Source organism: Microtus oregoni, unplaced genomic scaffold, assembly GCF_018167655.1.
Source record: "Microtus oregoni isolate MIOR12 unplaced genomic scaffold, Mior012 000017F_ref0000208, whole genome shotgun sequence".
NCBI lineage: Eukaryota > Metazoa > Chordata > Mammalia > Rodentia > Cricetidae > Microtus > Microtus oregoni.
The window spans coordinates 9975021-9987812 of record NW_024543076.1 but is presented as its reverse complement, the minus strand read 5'-3'; the positions used below and the strand labels follow the sequence as shown (position 1 = coordinate 9987812).

The 12792-nt window shown below is 36.6% G+C and overlaps 1 protein-coding gene across 5 annotated transcripts in view; it reads right to left on the bottom strand.

Moving 5' to 3' along the window:
• Positions 1 to 12792, bottom strand: part of Lingo2 (leucine rich repeat and Ig domain containing 2) — a 1050166-nt gene that overhangs the window by 612825 nt on the left and 424549 nt on the right. The window contains exon 3 of one of the 5 annotated variants that reach the window (XM_041667315.1): positions 8854 to 8992. The exons of the other annotated variants lie outside the window; for them this stretch is intronic. The gene's annotated coding sequence lies outside the window, so the exon portion shown is untranslated. The remainder of the gene's footprint in view (positions 1 to 8853; positions 8993 to 12792) is intronic. 5 annotated transcript variants of the gene reach the window in all.

Below are 12792 nucleotides of genomic sequence, written 5' to 3'. Positions count from 1 at the left end.
ATTACATACACACTAAATCATGACCCTTCATGCACATGCTGGAACAGATACACAGAATACAATGTATAGCACCATGACCCTGCCGTTAAGGGCTCACTCTATGATCTCAGCTCATTAGTCCCCAAAATAGAATTTGTAGTGACTAAAGGGAGTGCTGAGAAGGAAATACTTCTCAGTCAAGCAAGCGCTGAGCCTAGAACAAGCTTGGAAGTTATCAAAACAAAGCTTCACAAGTTTGGAATAAATTAACTTGCTTGGGCAAAAACTGAATAATGTGTCTGTGTTTTGTCAGTGCCTAAACATAATCTATTCGCCTCAGGCTCTTTCTAGCCCTGAAATCTCATGCTGTCACTGTTATCTGTTACCACACTGCTTTAAATGGAGAGTGTCACCGCTTCAGGTGATGTGGTTTCAATATGGGAAATTGCCCAAGGAAGGATGCAGGTGTATCTGCCATTCAAAAGACTAGGAGGTATGTTCCTCATTAAAATAAAATCATTTAAACAATGAGAACTAATTATCACATTAATTTATCGTCAACACAAGGAAGTACCAGCAGGCAGATACATCGACATTTGTGTAAACAACCAAGCAAGCAGAATAAAAAAGAATTGGTTGGTTGCATTACCCTCTGGTTCTGCTCAGGTTCTGCTAAGAGCCACATTTTTAGCTCTATTTTGAAACTTTAATCTAATTACACAACAACCTAGACCATACATTTCTGTCTGGTTCCCTCTATTTGTTTTTCTCAAAAGGTTATTTTGATTTATTTTGATTATATGGGATAACTCTAGGGTCAATCACAAGAACCCTCCTCTGCTGGGATGAAGGCTTTGAGACTACCTTCCCTTAATTGTGGAAGAGACCTGAGATTGGGTCAGTCTGATAGATTCTGGAAAAACTAATGGGCGGTAATTGCATGATCTTTTGATATTGTATTATAATATGAGTGTTTCTATCCATTCTAGTAGTATTGCCTTTATGAAACAGGTACCTAAGTGAGGGAAACCCGTATGGCTGAGAATATCAAGTATTGTTTGGGATTTATGAGTTCCCTTCCATAGCTGAACACAGTTAATAGATCTTAGGATGTCTCTACTCAGCAGAGCAAGAAGTCAAGACCCTTGAATCCTGCACCTTGAATAAAGGGAAGTTTACAACCAAACACACGAGTTCTAAAGTAAATCAATTGACTCTGAGCTTTCAGGTTAAGAACACAGTCTGGACTGGGATGTTGATCAGTTTATCAGTCCTTGCCTATCTTGTCTGAAGCCTGGAGTTCAAAAAACAGTCATGGGGCTATAAATCATTGGTGCTGTACTTGGTTAGCATGGAAAAAAGCCTTGTTTCAGTACCTAGCTCTGTGTGTGTGTGTGTGTGTGTGTATATATATATAAATAGATGATGTGGGATTCTCCTCTGTATGCTGTGATTACCATTGATTAAGAAAGAATCTGCTTTGGGCCTATAGCAGGGTATAACAGAGCTAGGTGGGGAAAATTAAACTGAATTCTGGGAGAAAGAAGGCAGAGTGAAGAGAAGCCATGTAGCCCCAGCAGAGACAGACGCTAGACAGAACTTTAACCTGTAAGTCACAGCAACTTGGGGATACACAGATTAATAGAAATGGGTTAAATTAAGATGTAAGAGCTAGCCAATAAGAAACTAGAGCTAATAGCCCAAGTGGTGATTTAAATAATATAGCTCCTATGTGGTTATTATGGATCTGGGCAACTGGGAATGAACATGCTGCCTCCTAATATATATGTGTGTGTGTTTGTGTGTGTGTGTTCATGTGTGTTTTACCAGGAATGATGGAACACATACTGCAATGGGAGTAGAGGCAGTCATCTTTACCAAATCTAGAATCAACTGTGAGTTGGTCCTCTGAGTTTACTCTAGGGACTGTTTTGATTGAATCAATTGGGGTGATGAGACCTGCCCATTGGGAGTGCCACCATTCTCTGCCTGGAATCCTAGACTTTCTAAGTGAGAATATAAACTGAACAGCAGCATGCATTCTTTGATCCATGTTTCCTGGTTATGAATGCCCTTGTATTCTGACTTTCCCTGACACTCTTGACTTTATCTGTACACAGTGAGCTGGAATAGTCTGTTTCTTCCTTAACTTGGCCTTTTCAGGGCATTTTATTACAGCAATAGGAAAAGAAACAAATGCAACTCTAAAATCACTACTAGGGTAATGGCTTTAATAAAATTCACCCACACAAATTTGGTCAGGTTAGTTGTAGTTTATTTGTGTGCATTTTTGTGTGTCTTTTTCAGTTCTATGTCGCAGATGTGATAGAGTTTAGAGATATATCTGATATGGGATCCAGAGTTTGAGGTTGTTTTCCACTTGATGGATTTCAAAGCCAGTTGGAAATCATGCCTCCATAAAACCAAATGTCAAAACCAACCAAACAACAGTTGAACCACCACATAATCTTGCATGATCTTGAGAAAGGAGAGGGTTAGGCTTTGCCTGTATTTCTGGCCTACACAGAGATAAAATGTATGTTTCTTTAATCTGAAAAAAATTAGAGGAATTATTGTATAGTGATTGGACACCAGGACAAAGTGTTTCAAGATAAGACAGTATAACCTTTGGCTAATAGGATTACTATTTGCCTATTGCTCAAACTGTTTTTCTCCGAAAGTCCCCTAGACTCAGGTAATTGTCTATAAATTCCAATTCAGCACTTGACCTCTGAAATGTCAGTTGGCTATTTTAGCCCCTAATAACTGCCATTTATGGGTTTGGCCTTCATCGTTTCATATCAGGAAAAATTGCTGAAATAAGTTTCAAGAGCATTTTGCTCTCCGTTCTTGAAAAGTTGGTATTTTTTAAAACTGTTTGGAGGAGACAACCTCAAGAAATTGGAAAGTAGGGAAATGTGCGTTGTCTTTGGAATTCCCCTTTCTTGGTTTATTTGTTCTGCTCTATCTGTCATGCTTCTCTAGGTGTCATTCCATTTGTTGACCTTCACATCCATTCTTCCTTCTCCACTCTGAAAAGGAAGCTCTCTGCTGCTGCAAAACCATTCACAGCCTCAAAGCAACTCTTTTTTTTTAACACTAATCAATTCTATGAGCTGTCATATTTGCCTTTATAAAGAGGCATCACACACAAGCACACTACTATCAAAGCGACTTTCCTCACCCCTCCTTCTTACACACACTACATTTTCTCTCACTATCTCTAAGTCATTGACTATGCAAAAGTCACGAGACACAAGAAAGTTGCTGCCACAGCTACAATTCTATCACAGCCCACAAGTTTATTATGATTTGCTTCCTAATTTGCCTTTGTAGTATTATTTATATTAAATTTATTTGTTTACTTCTGTACTTATGTATTTATTATGGGTGTGGATATCTTACCTGCATGTGTGTCTATGTAAAACATGCATATTTGGTGCCTCCGGTCAGAAGAAGACATCAAATATTCTAGAACCGAATCAACAAATGGTTTTGAGCTGTATCATACGGGTTCTGAGATTTGAACACAGGTGCTGAGATTTGAAGATGAGTCCTTGGCAAGAACAGCTAGTGCTCAAAACGAGTGAGCTCTAACTATAGTCTGTCTTTTTTAGTTTTACTACAGTATTTTTAAAAAATATCTTATTTGCTGGACCATTATTGTCATTAAGATAGATACAGAGGTTTTAGTATTCAGAATAATTAAAAAGAGGCTTGATTGTAGATTGTGCTGTTGAAGAGAACCCAGTGTAAGAGCAGAGACATCTGCTATACCCTCAACACAAACTTTGTCCAAAGACAGCCTCAGTGAGCTTCCCTGACATTCTCAAGAATTTCTATGATGGTAATTCTTGAATATAAGTTTCATTGTTCATTTGACAAACAGCTGACACAAACAACTTAGAGGCGGGAAGGTCTGTTTTGTCTTACAGCTCTGAAGAGTTTAAGCTCATCATGCTAGCGAAGTTGTGGGGGCGGAAGTGACTTAGCAGGAACATGTCAATGATTGTTAATGAACATATAGTTCCTAGTCATCTCAATGAACACCTGAAATTTTATTTAGTTTATTTCTCATGCACCAACACCTAGTAGCTTTCCAAAATTATTTACCTACCCAGGACTACAGAATTTAAAGATAGGCATTTATCATTGTTACATTTTACTTGGGATTTATATTGGTATGTTTTTAGCTTTGATATTCCTTATGTTGTAAGCATCTAAATGGTGGAAATAGAGTATACACACACACACACACACACACACACACACACACACACCAAATAATAAACTACGTACTCTGAAACCCATATCACTATCATTTTTTTTTACATGTCAGCAGGCTATACTCATTGAAGTATTAGCTCATATGGATCTGAACAATATTTCTGCAGTGCAGTTACAATCATGCCTACAAAGCTGCAGCTACCTGCTCACACATTCACAATTATATGATGCTTTTGCTCCAGTTTTCAAATGAAGAAGCTCAAGTGCGGCCAGCTCAACTGCACTGCTGATAAAGCAGAACTACAATTCAGGTGTAGGTGGTTCATCTTTGAAAGTTAGTCTTGGAAGTTCAATTTGCTGAATTGAACCTGGTGAGGACCAGATGATGAAGGATGGAAAGGCAATGATGGCAAAGGTCACACATGGGACACTACATAGTTTAGACTCTGTTTTTCCAAATGGAGTATGTGAATACCACAATGTCCCATAAATGAGAGGACATGGCTTACTTTTAAGTATTTCATGGTTCTAGCCTGTTCTTAACATAGCTTAAGAAGCTGTTAGTGTACAGTAACCATTTAACTATCAGTACATTCTGTCAGCTCAAAGTCTAATGCAGAAAACCAAGCATTCCTATAAAAGGACAGACAAAGAAGATATTTCATTTGTTGTGATTGCCTTGATAGTGAATAGAGCTATTTATAACCAGAAGGCATAGTTGCAGGCAAGCCCTGCTGTAAAAAATGTCATTGTGTTTATGAAAAACATTATTATAGTCATTACAACTTTTCTTAACTAAGCAATAAATATATGAAAAGCATTCGATTTCCCTAAGTGTGCAAGGGAACTCAAAAATTGATACACACCAATTATCAAATGTTTCAATGATAATGTACAATGTATGCAAGAGGAAAGAAGGTACTCATGTATGTATTCTTGGTAGAAATGTGCATATGTACAACCTCTTACCAGGATTATTGATCAAGAGTATCTGACCTTTAAAAAGATTATCAGAAACAATTTCACTTCAAGGAATATATTTAAAAACACAAACATACATGCATTAAGTAGATAGCAGAAAGATGGTAACCAATCAATCAAACAATGAAAAGATACACATGTTCAATGGTCTTAGTAGTAAGTTTTGGTAAAAGAGTGTATATGCCTATCCTATCTATAACTGTGCACTTAAGTGTGTTATAGTGCTGACAATTAGCTGCCAGTGTTTCTGAATGAATGAAGAAAACTTTCACCACAACCTATGGAGTAAATAAAAAACTTATGTCCAAAAATTTCTAGAGTAAGGAGATAATTTTGATTTCATAGTGATTTTCTTTTTGTCAGTTAAAATGTTGATATGTGGTTGATGGGAGAAATAGCTGAGCCATTTGTGTGAAGAATTATGAGCACATTAGACTTTCTTGGCTGCATCCTTTTTATTCTAATATTCCTATTACAGTTCCTAAAGCAGCATAGTAGTTTGGAACTGGCTTTCTTTGTATTCCTTCCTTTATATTAATCACTGTACATAACAAACTATTGGCTTCCTTTGGATGTCAGTCTCCTTCTTTACTCAGCTATTTTTAAATGTATTGTGAGCTATAATAATATTTTATATCTGTGTGTTCCCAGTTAATTACTGAAATAGTGGTTGACGCCAAATAATCTGTAGCAAGAAATCTAAGTAGTTTCCATTCTTGTCACTAGGGTCTGAGGTCACGGTTTAATTTTTTTGTTTTTGCTTCCTTTTCCCAGATTGCTCTAAGTGGCAGTACTGGAAAGGCAGACAGTTGAACTGTGTTTCTCTTATGCGACATGGATTTATGTGAAGTCAAACAGCAAATATTCTTTAGGTGTTATAAACCTAAAGATAGAATCCCAACTTTAAAATCTTCAATATACTTCACAAGAACTTAGTCTTTTCTTTACTGAACAGTGAATGAATCCGTAATTGAATTTATTTCTAATCATCTGTAAAGATAAAAAAAACCCCAGTGATTCTAACTATATTCTCTTTTCATAAAGTTTACATTCCAACACAAGAACAAATTAAATTGGCAAGGACAGTTGGGACAGGAGAATTAAGAGCCGGTATATAGGCATAACTGCTAAACTTGACTTCAAGCCTAGGCTAGGAAATTTTATTGCAAGCATGTATCATTGAAAGAGATTTTACAAGGAAATGACACTAAATACTTTTAAGATCAAACCTAAAATCTCTTTAATTAATCAAATGTCTGCTTTCACTGAAAAGGAGTTAATACAAGGGAAGAAGAAGAAGAAGAAGAAGAAGAAGAAGAAGAAGAAGAAGAAGAAGAAGAAGAAGAAGAAGAAGAAGCGAAAAAGAGAAAAAGGCTGTGTTTTGGCTTGTCAGAAGCAATATATGTCTTTCACGAAAACAGTGCCATGGTCTGAGTTCTTATTTTCTGGCAGATAGACTGTGCTCTTCTGTGCCTTTGAGCTTGTTGCTCAGGAGCATCTTAGGAGTAATCCACAGCTTTTATTCCAAAACCTTTTAATGTTACTTTTGTCTATTCAAGTCACCTTTCATTCCTGGACTGATTAGTACGCCAAGTGAACTCAAAAGGCAAGTAGTGTGGAAATTCAATTTAAAACCAGAGACCGTGATGTAAGATAATGATCTAGAACTCTGCCCTCATTTCCTCTTCCTGGAGTTCTTCTTAGACCGGCTTTCTGCTTCCTCATGTTATCACGACACCCATTCTTCTGCTATGTATTTCTATCTTTAATGGTTATTTTTGTGGTGAGGTTCACTACTAAAAGTAGAATTTCACTTTACAAACTAAATAGCTAAATTAACAAGGGTCATTTTTCCAAATAGTTAGGATGTTCTTTTACCCAGAATCACCTCTGTCAAAGCCACAATCGCCTTTGTATTCAGAAGTTGAGGTGTTTGTCTATAAAACCATAGTTGCTATCATTAAAAAATACCTACATATAATTTCATTTACTCTGCTTGTATTAAATGAAATACAAATAAGAAAGATGGAAGGAAACAGCTGATGTTGGATGTATCAAGTAATACATCTCAAGCTCACTGCAACTCTTGATTGTCATCTTGTTAGAGGGAGCTCACATAATCACGAAACTATAGAAAGCCATTCAGTGTTGAAAGTCCAGGGTACTTCTAGCTGTCGTGGTATTTTATGATTCTCTAGATTTCAAATAAAATGTTACCTTGTCTCTCAGAAAGAGGCCCACACCTTTTTCCTTTGACCATTTAAAAATTTGTCTTCAACAGATTGATTAAAGGATACTTCAAGTTTCAATATAAATTCTGTCATAATCAATTTACTTTTTATTGATCGGACCATGGTGATTTATGCTTGATGATATCTGATAAAAAATCTCCATGTACACATAAGTCAGATCCAAAAATAATTGTCAGCAAATTAAGGCCTCTCTGGATGGTCTCTTGCTTCCTATGTCAGTTTGGAAGGCCAGACTATATGTCTTGGTTTCAAAAATTGAAAAATCCCGCCTCAGCTTTCTAACCATTGAGGTGTAGCTTGTTTATTAGTAACTAGGTTACCATCGACTTTCTTTCTGTTAAAATGAGTATGTGTGTCTCTGTGAGTCTTTGTGTGTGTCTCTGTGTATGTGTGAGTCTGTGTGTATGTGTCTCTGTGTGTGCTTGTGTTCTTATGTATGTGGAGACTCATAGCTGCCAAAGTTTGTATGTGCAGGTCAGAAGATGACAAGCAGGGCTCCGCTCTCCCCTTCAGGCATGTGTTTTCAAGGTATCTGAGTCAGGTGGGCAGGAGTAATTGGTTGCAAGAACCTTAAACCACTGAGCCATTCCCCAACCCAGAATCTTTAATGTCTGAAATGAGTCATTCTTTATTTTTTATTTACATATATTTTTAGTTCTCCAGGTTTGGTAAGAGACTTATAAATTTTAGGTAGTGTGGAATAAGGACTTTTTTTATTTCATTGATTTTCTCTATTGATTTCTCATTTTTAGTTGCATTGATCTTTATTCTTTTATGTTTCTGGTTTTATATTTAAATTGCTCATCTTTTTCTAACCTCTCTAGTTGTAAACTTAGATTTCTTGCTTTGAATTTTTCCTTTTACTACAACATACACTCATTCCTATACTTTTTTTGCAAAACAATGTGTTTGATCGAATTTCCCCTCTTCCTGCCTTAAAAAGGAAATGACTTTTCACTGAACTTCAATGTGAGATCCTAGCAGACAATACATAGATAAGAGGGCATGTATGGTCCTGATGGCTCCATTGTAAGACCCTGTTGAAATTTTAACCTTTCAGTTTTGGAACTGGTCTTCCCTAAGCCTCCAGTAGTTTTTCAACATCTATCTACATTTTCCTATCAGAGACTGAGTCTAAAAACTTCATGCTTATGGGTTTCTATGTTAATAAGCTGTGGTTCCCTGCATCCCTTCTGTTTAGCTTCCTGTGTGACTTCAGTTCTCTGCCAGATGTAGACAAAATTGTTGAATGAATTCTTGTTTGTTCACGATTTTGCCTATTAGGATGCAGAGACAACTTCCAGGATCCTCATTCAATGCATTAGAAATAACATTTTGGCTTTTCTTAGGCAGTAAATATCACATACAAATGCTTCTGCACAACAGCATGAGAGAAAGGGAAGGAGTTATGTACCTCCAGAGTAATGAGCTTTCCTAAGAAGCATCCATGTGTTTCTGGCTTGGAAGATAGGCCATTTCCTCTTATACTTTAACAGTGTCAATCAGTATCTTTTTTCATTGTCCAGTCGGTCTTTCATAAGGAGAGTTTCATCCTGTTTTTAAATGTATAAAATCACTTGTGGGTACATATTTTAAAGAAAAATTCAGATACAGACAGATACACATGAGTGCCTGACCCCCTCCCCCAATAGAGAGGGGAAATAGATGTATTAACGACTGTTTAAATAGCAAAGACATTATAGCAGTTATTTGTTCAAATATTTTGAAATTATTCAAACATTTTGAAATTCAGTGATGATTTAAAAAATAACTTTATCTGGATGAACCGAACCTTTATATTTAGATATGAAGATACCAAAAATGGTATTTAAATGTAATTAATGTTACTAAGGAAAATTTATTTTAGCTTTTCAAGGAACAGAATGACAAACATGAAAAACAAAGCTGGAAAGCTTAGTTTAGAAATAAACAAAGATGAACTTTCCCATGTCAGCTTCTGGGGTTTTAGAACTGAATGAGGATTTTTGTCTCTGTGACATTCATGGCATACTGCTCTCTCTCCAAACCCACAAATCAATATTTAATTAAAAAATACAACTGTATTTAAAAAGGTGTTCTCCAAAGTAATTATGTACTAATCCACTAAACTAGAATGGTCCTTAGTGGCATGGGGGATATTTATGAAAGTAAAAATATATGTCTGGGAAGCATAGCATCTAATTCAGACTTCAGAACTTACTCCAGGTCAGTGCCCCCCCCCCCCCCACTGACCATCAGATAAATGTCTGAATTCTACTGGTGGTACCCAACTCCTCTCATTCTCTGTCTTCTCACATGGAGGGCTTTCAAAGTTAATGTATATATTTTTCTTCTCTGTCATTATCGATAGCAAGAATTTAAAGAAATAACCCTTAAGGTACACAAGGCTTGAGGAGAGAGCTGCAGTGGTTAACTGGTCTGTCTTTGTCTTGTACAATCTGTTTCAGATTCCCAAGGGTGTTGACTAGTCCTGCTCAACTGTTTTAATGAGCCTGTCCTCCCACTGTCACTCTTCCCAATTATTAGATGCTGTCTGGTCTGTTTGGAGGTCTGAGAGGCGAACGGGTACCTCAGGGGGCTGCATCTATCTATGTGTTTGCGGGGTGGTGGAGGATGAGGGAAAGATGTATAATGAAAACCAACTGTTCTGAAAATTACAGAAGGTAGCAAGTGCACCACATCTATCACCCCATGCAGACACAGTTATAACACATGCATTTTTAAAATGGGATATTGTCAGTATATGATTCAGTAAGAAAGGCTGCAGCAGGAATTATATTTCAGTCACTTACTATTCACTAGGATGAAAAAAATGGAAACAAGGAAGCAAGAATGAAAATCCACAGAAATGTTCTCAGTGTATTTTTAATGTTTACATTTGAAGAAAACAAAAGTCACATTCCCGTCTCAACATAAGGGGACTTGGAATGAAGTACAGATAGGCAGAAATGATGTTGCATAGGGACAAGAATAACCATACTCTGAGATAAAGTACCATAGAAGTGTAAGACTTGAACTCTATGACATAGGTATCAGTATAGAAAAAAAAACCCACAAAACTTTTAATATACTGTGTTTCACAGAAACAGATTACAAATGAACATTCACAGGAGAAAAATATGCATGCCTGTTGAACACATCTCCCACATAAAATGATTCTTTAATTAACAAGGAAACATTTGTCCACCATGTCATGTTTTGTGAATTATAGGATGATTCTTGTGGTGGCCTCATGTCTGTGATGAGTTCTATCTGTCAGCTTTAGCTAATCCTTGCTCTGAATGTATGTACAGAATGCCAGATCAGTTGAATCTAATCTGTGTAAAATAGCATGTTCACGTTTGTTTGGGAAGAGAATATGAGGGTCTTCCACCAATGGCACAGGACTCTGGGTGACAAAGAGTACATTAGTTCATGAGGAGAGATGGAAAGTGTTGGTCTAGTCTGTCAAGCCTTCCTAACACAAAAATACCTTTCTCTCAACCACCTTCCAGGTCACATTGCTAGGGGTACTGAAAACAGAGGGGCTGGCTGGTTCGTATTTAAGCTACTCCTAGCTGACTGTTCCTGTGTGTGTTTAATTCACCATTCCTTCAGATGTGATCTATGGTATGTCATTTATGTTTTCCCACTTACACACAAAGAGAAAAACAATGTCTCTCTAAAATGGTAGCCATTGCAACCATTCCATTATTAATTAAGTAAAACAAATAATTTATCTACTAAACATAACCCTCACTGAATGCCATATGTTCTTATGTCTGCAAGGTTTCCATACAGAGCATTTTGCTGGATGAATGTCAAAGCATGGAAAAGTCTTGTATTCTCACTGACACAGGCCCCAGAGCTATCTTTGTTTTCTGGTCATCATTACCTATTCAATGTGGTATGACACCTATATACATGACAGGTATACCATATAAGGTATTTCATATAATCTGGAGATGACCTGACATAGGTGAAGATGTTGGTAATTTACAACCCCTATACTTCTGAATTTAGGAGAGTATGTATCTCAAGATTGTGGTATGCATGGGTCTCTCAGGAAAATCAGTTCTCCAAAGACATTGAAGAACTATTTGTCACAAAGAAGTCAGAATCAAAAGACAAGACATGCTCCCACCCAAATCAATTAACAAGGTCCAATGCAGTATCCTTTGTGTGGTCTTGTATGTAATAAAAGTGTACATTGTTATAATCATACTACATGACGAGAACATTTAACCTCTGTTCCTACCACTGCAGTGAAAAGGCCAAGAGTGAACTCTGTACAAATTCAAGACTTAACTAAATACTAACTAAATGAACAAAATATAGAGTTGGTGCACAATGCATGCATGCACGTCATCCTAGCACTCAGGAGAATGTTGTTTGAAATAAGTAAAATTCATGCAACAGTATATGATATTGCTATCATTGTTCACATTATGAAGACAAACTTTTTTTAAAAAAAGAAACTCCTTTAATAAAGAAAGTCTCACCAGTAGATGAGAAGGAACCACAAAACTTTTTTTCAAAAGTGATTAGAAAAGGCATTTGGGGATGCAGATCATAACCTTCTTATGGTCATATTTAATGATTACTCCTTCAGATCTCAGCTCAATTGCTGTGCCTCGAGAAGGAGCTTCCTAGACCCTTCCACTTCAAACTGAATCAGTATTTGATTACAATTTCCAATTATATATTTATATGAGTTGATTAATATCTGCCTTTCTCATTAAATCAAAAGCTTCAAGAGAGAAGAACTGTTTAATTCACTACTATTCTGGCATGACAGTGTGGAGAAGAGTGAGTGCAACATCTGTGTATTACATGAGTATATGAATGAGCAGTAAGCAATGTGTGACCATGGTAACTGTAGTTCTAGAAAATGACCTGGAGAGATTAAGGTACAGGAAAAACTTAGGCCTTGTAGACAAACAGGACTGTATTATACATTAACCGCGATACTGATAACTTACGTTTAAAAACTCCACTCCATTTTTTCTGTGTAGTAGCGCATCCTACTTTGAACTGAAGTAGTAACAAAATTAGGTAATGTCTGTGAAAGAGTAGCATGATTAATAAACACTGAAAGAAAGGTGTTGTTTAAAACTTTGGGGTGAAACATGAATTTGGCTCATGGCCATGAAATTAGGAGTTTAATTGAGATAAATGATTAATTCTATTTGTGGTCAAGCTTCTGTAGCTATGAAATTATAGCAATACTATTTACTCAAGAGTTTTGAGGATTTACAGACCAAGCTGTAAACAGGTCATTATCCCAGAGCTGAGCAAATGGAAAGTATTTAATACTTGGTTCCATAATCGGCATCACTATTCTCCTACTGTAGTATGGCTCTTATACACTCAA